The 12,594-nt window shown below is 29.7% G+C and overlaps 1 protein-coding gene across 1 annotated transcript in view; it reads right to left on the bottom strand.

Moving 5' to 3' along the window:
* LOC126844276 (uncharacterized) overlaps positions 1–12,594 on the bottom strand; it is a 114,599-nt gene that overhangs the window by 60,713 nt on the left and 41,292 nt on the right. The gene's annotated exons all lie outside the window — the stretch shown is intronic.

The following is a 12,594-nucleotide window of genomic DNA, read 5'->3' as shown; positions in this document are numbered from 1 at the left end:
AGGTTTTTGTTTTATAGGACATTTAAACAAAATTTCAGACAACTTTAGCGTGTCAAATTTATTAGACTTTTCTGATTTTGAAATGTTTTTTTTTACTTTTAGCCTTCCGGATTTAATTCTTGAAGTATGTGCTATTTAAATAACTGGGTCCAAAATGTCCAGTTATATATTACGTAGATAGATCAAGAAGCCAATTTACATTTCTAGTTTTGCATCGAATGATATCGAAACAAAAATAACGGAAGAAGACTCAGTTAAGTTTGATGACTTTACATATTGATAAAACGCAATATAAGCATATTAGATAAATTTCACTCCAATAACATCATTTAAAAAAAGTATTTATTCTACGATTAACAACAACTGTACATTTTTGTTTCGATGCGAAGATGAGAATGTACTTACAATGATGCGTTTTTTTTTATGCCTGGACCCACGATAGCTTTTACCCCGCTGAACCGAATTCTTTGTGTAGCAACTCTACAGATCAAAAATCGTAACTGAAAGGTACTTATTGGGCCAAAAATTTAAAAAAACTTCACCCCATCCTCTTTAAAATCGTAAAAAACACATAAAAAAATTATATAACTTTTTTTAAAATAGTTGTAATAACCAAATTTGTATGAAGTATTCTTTCAATAAAGTAAAATTGGAAAAAACAAAAAATATCCTAAATCCTTTCCAGGAGGGATAGAAATTTTTCTTTATTTCACTTTTTCAAGAAAGTTTTTAAGGATTCAGGTCTGAAAATTAAAACAAAGGTAAATCTAGAACGGAACTAAACATATACAGTTTTCTTAAAAATCTGTAGTCAAACTTTTTTGTAGTAAGGGAAAACCACCCAAAAAAAGGAAAAATTACACTGTCACCCCTCTGTACTGGCTTTTATATTATTAAAGTGAACCAAGTAGGTACTAGGTAATTAGGTAATATGATAAATAATAATAATTAAAGTTCACTTAGAAAAATGTTCAGCATAAAATACTATTTACATTTATTTATTTGTATACTGTAAAATAGACATCCGAAGGCATAATGTAAACAAAGCAGTAATATTTCTACTAGAGTAGTTATCAAATAAAATTGAATATAATAACACTGTTTACGATGATCTAAAATCGTAATATATAATAAAAACAGATATAATACTATTTATATTAAAATAATGGTATGTGTGTGTATTTACTGTGCATCTATTAGAATTGTTAATGTACGAGCCACGAGGAATTACTCAATTGAGGAATGGTACTTGGGGGGGGGGGCGTGTATAACATTATTTCAGCTCCACAAAAATTGAACTGAAGTTTTGCCTATGGTCATTTGACACTAGGAATGCATGGACGGTACAATCCATACAACATCAATACATTGTTAGGTACATAAGTGTGAGGATTTATTAAAACTAAACTGTGCGGCATTAACCGGTGTGCGAAATTATTAAGAAGTTATTCATTTATGTCTAAATGAATATGACGGACGCCGTTGTACTTACCAAAAAATACCTTATCAAACTAATATATTTTATTCGTAAGAGATTTCACTCCGCTTGTTTATAAAGGAGTAACAGAATACGGATAGGCAATTATTATATCAAAACTTGATATTCAGCTAAAATTAAAATGTCCTAATTATTTAATTCACCGAAAAAAATCCGTAATGCTATTAAGATTTGTTTCCAAATCTTAAAACGCAGTTGTTTAGCCATTATTGCACAAAACATGTCTGGATGTAGCTGGTTTATGAGCAGTTATATCACAAAAATATATCTATGCAAAATTTTAAATCGACACTATCTAGATTTTGTCATGAGCGATTTTTGATAAAGTTTTTAAAAACTGAGTTTCATGTTATTCCCTGTTATTGGTTTACAAATAAATATCGATGTTTAATACAAATTAAAAAATATATAAATGTATTGATTTTTTTCATTTTTAAAGTATTTTAAAAAGAGTTTGTATTAAAAATTACACCGACTTCAAAAAGTAAATTTGTAATCCTATTGTGCATAATGATTATAGTAGTATATATTTATAAGTGCTCATTAATAAAAAAACATACTTGTTATTGCAATATGAACACTACTTATATTCAGGTTTATACATATAAAATTATCTGGATAATAATAAATGTATTTATTGTGCATTTTGTACGTATCTTTTTGTTCAAACAAACGTATTTTTTTTACATCTAAACTGCGTAGTTCCGCAAAAAAATGCACGTTCCGGGACATGTTTTTATATTATACATATAATAAGAGACTTGGTGCCCTGTGTGCTGTTTACGTCATAAATATATTTATTCTAAATTTTTACAATGATGTTTTTTTTTTTACTTTCTGTACACTAATTTTTTCCTGGGTAATCCATAACGGAAGACAAGGTTTATCTGTGAAAATAGTTACAACTTTAAAGTTTTTCTTTTTGGACACATTTTAATTAATGCTGTTTTAAAATATTCAATTTTTTTTGACATTTTTATGTCTTTGCTTTGGCACATAAACGGAAAAATCGACACCATTAACAATCGGCACCGGTTATCATAATGAAAAAATCAGCTGATTTTTATCTAATAAGATAAGAGAGATAAGAGATAAGGGAAAGAGATAAGAGATATGGTTTTTACTTTGGAACACAACCGGAAAAATCGACACCGACACCGGTTATCATAACGAAAAAATCAGCTGATTTATCTGACAAGATAAGAGAGATAAGGGAAATAGATAAGAGATATGGTAAGGGTAAGATAGGGGTGAAAGATGGGGTTGGGGGGACATATATGTTGTATTCATAACGTTCAAAATAGAAATGAATAGAAAAGAATTCAATAATTTAAGGGGCCAAATTCTCTATGAATTTTTTTGGGCCAGATGTTATGAAAACACTAAAATTTTAGCCAGAAACTTGATATGTTTACTATATTTCAGTTTAAAAATTGCAGTTTTTTACATTGAAATGATTAATTAACTAAAAATAATTAAAAAATTGTACTACAGTCGATGCATTGAAATTGCTATAAAGAATTCAAATGTTTTTTTTATTACTTAAACCGAAGTATTCTTAAGAACAGTACGTTTAAAGTAGAAACATGTTCTTGTACATGTAAATAGATCCTATATGCGTTATAAAAGTTGAAAAAAAATTAATTATCAAAATATATACTTCTTTTCAGTGGTAATATACGAGTATATATTGTATAACAATTTTAGCTTAATGTTAGATTTTAACGAAAAATTGCCTATACAATGCGCCCTATTAAGTGCTAGTGTAGAGGCCCCTTAAACATTTTGGTCGATAACTAGTTTTGTACAATTACTTTTTAAGTAATTAGAGCTGGTAATTTACGACGGGAGACGGAGTGCGGTTGAGTAATGCGCGCAGGTAAAACAACAATACTCCACCCTTGTGTGAACGAAATCCATCCATGTTGTTGGGGAATGAAATGCTTGAAAAATAAAAATTTAGTTAAGGAAGTATAATTTATTTAAAAAGGGATAGTAGACATGGACTAATGGATCTGTAATTTTTAATATTGGATTATCCCCATTCATAGAAATAGGTTGTACAATAGATTATTTCAAATAATCAGAAGGTACACCAAAGGAGCGAGATATAAAAAATAAAGTCAGCGTAAGTGCGTAACGACACTGGTTAAGAATTAAATAGGGAATACCGTCGGGACCGAAGACTGTAACAGACTAGAGATACTAGATTGCAGGACACATCTGCATGAAGTGTGGATACTCTTAACTTCTTATTTTCTTTTACATTTTATTGACACGGGGATCTGTCTCGTGTGACCTACCTTGTCGTGATGGGGGGGACTCACGGGCTATTAATTGAGTCCATGCTATGCGGTCCTAGGTACTAGAGCTGGCCCTCACTTTAATTAGTCGGGGTCGCCAGGTTTGGTCCACCAGCTAGCACTTAGGCCAACGGACCAAGAGAAGGAGACTCCTTAAAAACCCAACCTCGAGAAGGACACTAAACCAATTAGTTAGGTTTCCTGACCAAATTTGGCGACTAAACCGTCGTTTCTAAAAATCTCCTGGCCTGGTTGATGTTAACTCAATTCAACCCAACTCAAGCTAATCCCAAAACGGCCTCTTACAGGCCTCAGGTCCACCAGACAAAGAAGCTCCAACGTTGATACCAAATACCTTAATATGTTAGCTTAATTATATTTAACTACTCTTATTTATATTTACTATAAAATGAATTACATGTTATCTCATTATCAATACTATGTTACATAGAGTACCATGCCGGACTTAGAGGGAGTGTGGGGGGGGTTTGACACCCCCCCACTCGGAAAACTCAAGTATACCTAGTCGGCACATTCGGAACAAAAATTATACAAATAACTTTATAATAATAATAACTTTATAACTTAACAAATAACTTTATAATTTTATAAAAGTAGGTAGGTACATCATTTTTATTGGAATCTGGCGACTGATTAGTGAATAGTCGGCATACGGACGACCATACGAAAATATAATTTTAGTTTTAAGTAAAAAAAAAACAATGCATTTTCGGTTATTCCCGATTTTAGCAGAAGTATTATTATTTGTTTATAATAACTGTGGTGTATATTATATCAAACGATGTTCTGTCATGGGATCTATTGGTCTATTGTAAACAAATCCCCGTCACACTTGCGGAATTTCCGCCGAAAAGTTTTTCGGATACACTTGCGTTTTTTCAGTCGCGTTTTTGGCGCGAAATTTTTTCAAAACAAATTGTTTTTTGTTATAAACGAACGTTCAGTCTGAATTCAGTTACCATCCAATATGGACGTGTTAAACCAATTAGATGACACTGAATTATTGTGTATTTCATTAGCGTTTGACGATACAGAAGAACGTCAACGAGTGCATTGGGTTCATCCATTAAATTCTAATAGAATAACTTTGGGTGAATTTAGTTGTTTATACAGTCACTTACGACAGTATCCTGACCGTTTTTTTAACTATTACCGAATGTCATTAAAATCGTTTGATGAATACAATGTTAATACAATGCGTCATTTTTTGTTAAAAAGATGTTATGTAAATTAAATTAAATTAAAATATACTTATATTATCATTTTATAGTCTTTCAGTTTAAGTTTGCCCACTATCGCGCATGCGGCATGCATACTGAGCATGTTCAGACCCCTTTGGCCGAGGTCAGGCTGCTCTATGATCTATACACTATATATATATATATATATATACGATATAAAACGCGGCACCCGCGAATTAAATACACTGTCAATATTGCCCGCTCACATGTGTTATTATTATTATTATTATTGTATTATTAATACAATAACTATTAAACGATAAAAAAAAAAAAACTTCTTATGTATTTCTTTTATAAGACACCCACTAATAATTAAGTATTAATATCACTATTATTATTTCCTAAATTATAATTTAATTAATAATAGGTAGGTATTATACTAACAAATTAAAAAAGCAAAGTTAAATTATTAATTAACTATTAGTAGGTGCATACTCCTTTACTTATACCTATTTGAATTATTATTTGATTAAAACTGTATTTAATGTAATCGAAACATACTCAAAATCAGCAAAAAATATAGTCTATTATTTTTATCAACCGAAAAAACGTTTTTTTATTTAAAACTTAACAAAAAACAAATTGAATTTAAAAACAATTTTTCGCAATATTAATCATAAACTGATAAAAAATATAGTTTGGTTAACCCGTGTCGGCTTAAATACCTTTTATTAAAAATACGTATTAAATGTAAAATAAGTGTGGGTACTTACCTTTTTTTTTCTTGTCGCCTGTTTCTAATTTGTCCCAATCAGAGAATATTTTAGAGCCAATTAATTCCCATTTTTGTTTTACAACCTCCCGGTTCTTGTAGGACGGATCACCCAAATCCCACAAACACGGGTTCGCTTCGACCTCCGAAATTAACAGCTCGACATAAATGGTGGTCATTGTTGAAGTGATATTGATCAAATGAGTAAAAATTAGGCGTTTCCGCGGCAAGTGTGACATCGATAATACAAAACAAGGGTTTTGGATTTATTTTTAGTTCCGCTGCGGAGACATTCCGCTAGACCTACAGAAAAAATATCGCGACACGCAGCGGTTTTTTTTTCCGCGCCGGAATTCCGCCCTAGTATAACCAGTCCCATTTGATATAACGTATCTCGATTCTGCGGGATTTCCGTGCGGTATCTCCGCTGCGGAAATTCCGCAAGTGTGACGGGGGCACCCGATAGTTTTCTTAAATGTACAGCTTGTAACTGTGTTAAAGGCTGTGGCAAAAACTATGGTTGTCGAAATACTAGATTGAAGTGCTCAATAACGTGTGGCTTTTATAAAGACCAATCGTGTACAAATTCTATGGACATAGAATTTGATGAGATTAATGATAGTGAAGATAGAGAAGAGGAAAATGAAGAAGACGGGGAATTTTCTTATGATGAAGTAGAAACTAATAGAAAAAATAAAATAATAATATAAACACATCATATTTGTAAAAACGCCAATATATAGCGGATATAAATTTAAGAAATAATATATAATAAATCGTAATTGTTTTAAATAATATTTATATGTCATAATTACAGTATGATAAATTATAAATGTATAAAACTAACAATGATATTGTATGCTTATCGAGTCCATTGTAAACGCATAGTACAATACCTAACACAAAGCTGTATTTCGTACAGCTATATTTTTTTTTAAATATCCAAATTGACTGCATGTAAAATATGTATGTATAATGTGTAATAAACAAAATTTCATTGAAGACGTTGAGAGTGTTATAGCTAACCCATCAACCTGTATAGGAATTTACGAGGCTAACAAATTGTCATTTTTTACAAACGAGAAAAGAGACACTAAAGAAGTTTTTTAGCCAAACACAACGGTAATTACATAAAGCAATTCAAATAATACTAAGTGTAACTAAAAGAGTTTAAAAAACTTTATATTAATTTTTTCCAAATACATATTTCCCATAATCTAGTGCACTAACAATTTTTGTATGTCTTATTGGAGAATAAACAATGTATAATAATTTTAAAATTTTATATTATTTTTCTTTTTATATTTTATCATTTTTACCTTTACGGAGATCAGAGATGTACCTAAGTATTAAACATTTGTGTTTGTTAAATGTAGCCGTCTAGAAATGTATTAGTTATTATTGATGTGTTCGCTTAAACACATTGGGGATTGCATGCAGTATGTTTTTAAAGAGTTTTGTATAGGCCAAATTTAAGAAAAAATGGGATTTAATAAAGTTTGACCGTGTCAATTAATTCACCGGTTAATCTGTATAAGTATCAAGGTATAATTTTTAATTAAAATACATTTTTACATGACTAAAACGTCAAAATAACAGACCGCATGCAATCCCCTTAATACAACATAATACTATTAAGAGAATATCTAAGAAAACGTTCATTGTATTATTTGTTTTAACTTTTAAAGCATATTATTAATTTATGAATTAAATCATTAAATTGTATTAAAAAAAAAACCATTGACTAATATTGAAATCTGCTTTTATTTCATAGTGAGTCATGTGCTGCACTCTAGTTGGCGATTCATACAATTATATTAAGTATTTTACAGTCAAGCCGTAGAGTACAGCGTTATTCATTTATAAATTAACTAAATAACAGATCTTTTTGTTTTGTTTATTCATTTATTCAGTATTGTCCCAGTGGCTAATTCTAAGGCGAAACCGCATAAGAACACTCAAAGAATAATATTCGGCGTAATGAAATCAAACAAACAAAATTAATACACAATAATAATGATATATTTTAGCAAAACTTAAGATATATTATTACAATTTTTAAATGAAACAAAAGTAAATTTTAGGACATTTGTCAAATTGTCAACAAACATCATTAATGACAATATTACAATGTACAGTTTATATTGGTCGTACCTTATGCTATGCGGGGCCGGACTTAGAGGGGGTGGGGGGGGGGGTTGACACCCCCCCACTCGAAAAACTCAACTATACACAGTCGGCACAAAGAGTCGGTAAATATTATAACCCCCATAAAATTATACAAATAACGTCATATTTATTATTTTAATTTTATACAAGTAGGTAGGTACATAATTTTTATTTGGAATCTGGCGACTGATTAGCGAACAGTCGGCATATGGACGACCATGCGAAAATAAAATTTTAGTTTTAAGTAAAAAAAAAAAAAAACAACGCATTTTCTCCGGTTATTCCCGATTTTAGCAGAAGTACTATTATTTGTTTATGATAACTGTGGTGTATATTATGTTCGGTCATGGGACCTATTGGTCTAATGTAAACAAACATTCTATCCCTCTATAAGAATATATTTTTATTTTAGTTTTAAAATTCTAAAAGATTCCCTACTATAAAAAAAACCTACTCTTCTGTTTTAGACATATCACATAACCTATAGTATTAAGTCTGCAGGCAAAGAGTTAGCGGGTTTATTTTGCTTGTCCTGTGTGCGCGTGTAAAACAATAAGTATTGGTTATAAATGTGTGCAATCGAATATATATATATATATATATATATATATATGGTTAGAGGATGAATATGAAACACCAAGGAGCTGCTAACAATCCTTTTGAGCCTGCCCGAGTAAATTTTAAACAAAATGTATGAGATGGATACGTATTTAGAATAAATCATTAAGCCAGATTTTTTAGACCTATGAGAGTTCCTTGGTACTACTTCACTACGTCTTGTTTTTTCTTTATTATTATCGTTGCGGTGGGATATTACCGACTATAATATCCTACTATACTATATATATATAGCGAGCAGGGAGCAGACATGAGCATTATTTTTAAATAGTGTACCTAACTAAAATAAAAATAAAATTGTATTTAGATAATAACTCATAAAAAAATACATTTTTGTTTTTATTTCAATGATTTTAATAATAATTTTGAATACAATGTCATTATTTTTTATAAAATTATTTAAAATATTAGGGTATTTGGATTATATCTCGGTTAAATTGCAGTTTCAACTGCAATACGTTATAATTATGTTAAATAAATTCAATCATTTTTAAAATAATGCTTTTAAAGTAGGGCTCAAATTGTTTTAGTATTGGTGACTGAGATCTGAAAATTTAGTAATAAATAAATTTGTTAGCTGCCTAAAATATTTCTATGCTCCGAAAAACATTTAAAAAATTTAAAAAAATCTAGTCACAATTTATAACAATATCACATCATTATCATTTTTCTTCTTCTTATTCTTTTAAAAATAATAAAAAATGACCCTCACGATTTTAAACTCCACCAGAGATATTCTCGATATAATTGATTTGGAATAAATAACAAGGAAATAGTCCGCATTAAAAAAAACGCCATATTAAAATTTAACTTTTGATGGTTTTTTTACTATCTAAATTTGTTTGTATTAATTAATACTTAAAAAAATAATAATTTAAAGTTAAAAAAAAATAATTTTCATCAATTATTAATTCCCATTAATTTTAGTAAAAAATTGTGTCTTGTGATGTAAAATGTCATAAAATATTTACGAAAGTACCCAAATATTTTAGTAGGCAATTAAAATTTTAAAGTCGGCATCTTCATTTTGACACGCCCCCTTGCATTTTTCTTAGCAACGGCCCTGAGTCTATGTACTATATATTGCATGTAACGAATATCCATACGAATAAATGAATAAAACACGAAGAATTAGATGTCTAATACATCTAAATACATGTCGAGTAAATTTTTATATATGAGAATTACATCTCAAAGAATTTCTGCTTGCGACATTGTTTTCTTGTGTGCACTTAACTTAATAATATATTTTTGTACCTTACAGTTTTTATCTAATAATTATTAATTATTAATTATTTACTTAATAATTATTATTGTATAGTTATTTATTACTTAGAGTAGGATATCTAATCACCTGTTGGCCCTACTTCTTGTTTATTATAGCTCCAACTCTGGCTCTTCCTGGTTATTCCCTCCAGAGTAAATAACACAGTAATCATCAGCCTAGAAATCTCCATTTCCTGACCACCGTATTTCTCTCACCCCTAGGCCCTAGTATATCTATGTCTAACCTTGTCATTTTAACTTTAATATTCTCTAACTATCCAGTACTTAACATAGTTCTCACGTTCCACGTTACGATGTTTTTCCAAGGATTTCGCTTAATAACGACCTGAGTAACCTTGTTTCTTCTCCTGCTGAACCAACTGATATTTCCGAATATATCTGGTCTAGTATCTTCCATCTCTTCATAACTTCGAATTATACTGTATACTAAGATTTATAATGTGGTGGTATCCTTCTCCTTCCCAATTGAATATGCAAACTGAATAAAAAAGTTCAATCTTGTCCATATTAAAACTTGATACGCTTGTAAACAGACGTAAACTAAATCATATTAGTTTTATACCCAATTTGTTAAACAATGTAAATGATAGCCTAGAACTCCTGAATAAATTATCATTTCATATTCATTTTTAATTTTTTCAGTAGTCGTTCAACTTGCCATGTAAATTTCCATCTCCGAAAATAACTAATTAATCGTATATGTATTTATTTTAATAACTTTTACCTCTCTTTTTTTGTCTCACTACAAATACGGTCCTACATATATATCCTATATGGGTCAAAAACATGTTTTTTTTCATTCAATTTTTTGATCTTGTTGATAACAGCACCTAAGGGAATGAATTTTAATTAAAAAAACGCAAACATTTTAAAACACAAATCACTAATAAAACAATGGTTCTGTAACACTTGAACTCAAATTAAGCTATCCGTTCTATACTATACTTAAGTAGTATTAAAAATTGTTCTGTTGAGTTTTTTTTCCCATGGTTTTGTGTTTATCGTTCATCTTTTTAATATCCGTTTTTGACATTTTCATGTCTTAGCTCTGGCACATAACCGAAATTATTTTCTATCCGGTTTGTCCGACGGGAGGGGTAAGAAATAGGAGATAAGAGATATGATATACGTTCAACGTTCAAATTAGAACTAAATAATAAATTCAAAACAGTTTAATTCTCTATATATTAAACTATGTAAAGTTACTTTTGGCCAGATAATAAACACTACAATTTTAGCTAGAAACATGATTGTACATAATTTTTTAATCTCCTTGGCTTATGCTGTAACTGGAAGCTCCATGTAATTTTTTTTTTTTTAATTATAATTCCACAACTAATCTATATTTATTCGGTACTTCAACGGGACATGAAAATGATCTTTCGTGGTTGCAGACTCGGCTGAAAAACTTTTTTAAACCTTTCTTGCCTTTATAAAAAAAGGAAAAAAATACACATTGACTGTAGTCAATATTTAGGTTGTTATGTGTGAGTGAAACAACAGTCAACAAGTATTTGAAAATATGTTCATTGTATTGTTAATTATGATACATGGGTAACGACTATGGCAATCAACTGTTATAGACAGACAATTAACCCTAATCGTATCCACCCTAATACTAAAAATAAATGTTTAAGCTTATTATTATTAGGCACAATGATTTTATCGATATTTGTATTTCTGGTTTCTACCATTACAAGTTCGCATCAAAGCATTTATTCGAAAGTGATTGTATCACTTTCAGTTCTAATAATTCCTGTAGGCCTGTGATCGTCCCGCAACTAGACCTACATTTTAGGGAGTGATAAAATTATGTAAACCTGACTAAACATAATTCTTATCTTCAAACCATTAAATATAAAATAAAATATTTAAAAACAAAAATTTTAAAAAATTGAACAGAGCATTTACATTATTGTAAAGTACATTTGGTAGGTACATATAAGTCAGAATATACTTTATCCCACATAATTAATGTCAATTATTGTATAATTATAACACCCATGTTTATAGCTAATATTCAAATAAAGCGAATGCAATTGCAAAATAATGCGATTTATTATAAAAAACAGACTACCAATCCTAATCGTGTAATTTCTAAAAATTAAAAAATTATATTTTTAATTTAAGTTGTTTTGCCTAATCGTCCAATCTAAATGTTAAGTCGATTTTTCTTATTTCAAACGTTTTTAAAATACGTACGGTAAACATATTAAAATAAAAAGTCAGCAACCTGTTACATATTTTACCGAGGTAGGTATTCAAATACGCCGTAATATTTACTTACAAAAGTATAAAAAACAATTCAAATAACGTTAATATAAACACATTTATATATATATATATATATATATGTATCAAATAATTTGTAACTACTAGGGGTTACGGTTTTGAACGGGTAATAAAAATACCCGGGTATTAAGAAATTAAAAACCCGGGTACCCGGGTAATTAAAAAACCGGGTACCTGGGTAATTAAAAATACCCGGGTCTAGATCCGGGTCTCTTATTTACACGGGTACCCGTGTCTTTTAATACCCGTGTACCCGGGTAATAAAAAATCCGGGTTTCCGGGTTCTATTATGTACACGGGTATTTAGCAAATTAATTTACAAATTTAAAAAAATATATTTTGGCGAAATGTACGTTTGATTAATTGACTTATTGGCAAATTATTGTACTTCATAAAATGTTTTTATTAATGAACTGCCCGGATATACCGTACTTTTTATGTCAAACAAAACTT

Source organism: Adelges cooleyi, unplaced genomic scaffold (genome assembly GCF_023614345.1).
Source record: "Adelges cooleyi isolate 19-005CV unplaced genomic scaffold, UGA_ACOO_1.1 ACOO_flye_CR_arks_rails_tigmint_CR_PRNA_651, whole genome shotgun sequence".
NCBI lineage: Eukaryota > Metazoa > Arthropoda > Insecta > Hemiptera > Adelgidae > Adelges > Adelges cooleyi.
Note: the sequence above shows the minus strand (reverse complement) of the source record. Positions and strands in the feature narration are given on the sequence as shown.